The sequence below is a fragment of the Octopus bimaculoides genome, chromosome 8, assembly GCF_001194135.2.
Source record: "Octopus bimaculoides isolate UCB-OBI-ISO-001 chromosome 8, ASM119413v2, whole genome shotgun sequence".
Taxonomy (NCBI): Eukaryota; Metazoa; Mollusca; class Cephalopoda; order Octopoda; family Octopodidae; genus Octopus; species Octopus bimaculoides.
Genome location: NC_068988.1, coordinates 31005728 through 31006041, shown reverse-complemented (window position 1 = coordinate 31006041; position 314 = coordinate 31005728).

The following is a 314-nucleotide window of genomic DNA, read 5'->3' as shown; positions in this document are numbered from 1 at the left end:
TATATATATATATATATGTTGAGAGAGATAGACAGACAGACAGATAAAGAGGGAGAAAGAAAAGAGAGAGAGAGAAAAGAGAAAGAGAGAGGTTAATCGTGATCTTTTTTATGCACAGTTTGTGACAGACTAAGCCTTTCTTTTGCTGGGCTCAAATCTCATTTGAGGACCCACGACAAACGAGCTTCCTACAACTATTCTGCCTGTATATCTGTGCACACCTTTCAATGTTGTGTATGCCATAAGGTCTGCAAATCTAATGGAAGCGTCAAAAGACATTTTAAGACCCACAAAGATCAGAAATTAACTGCAGC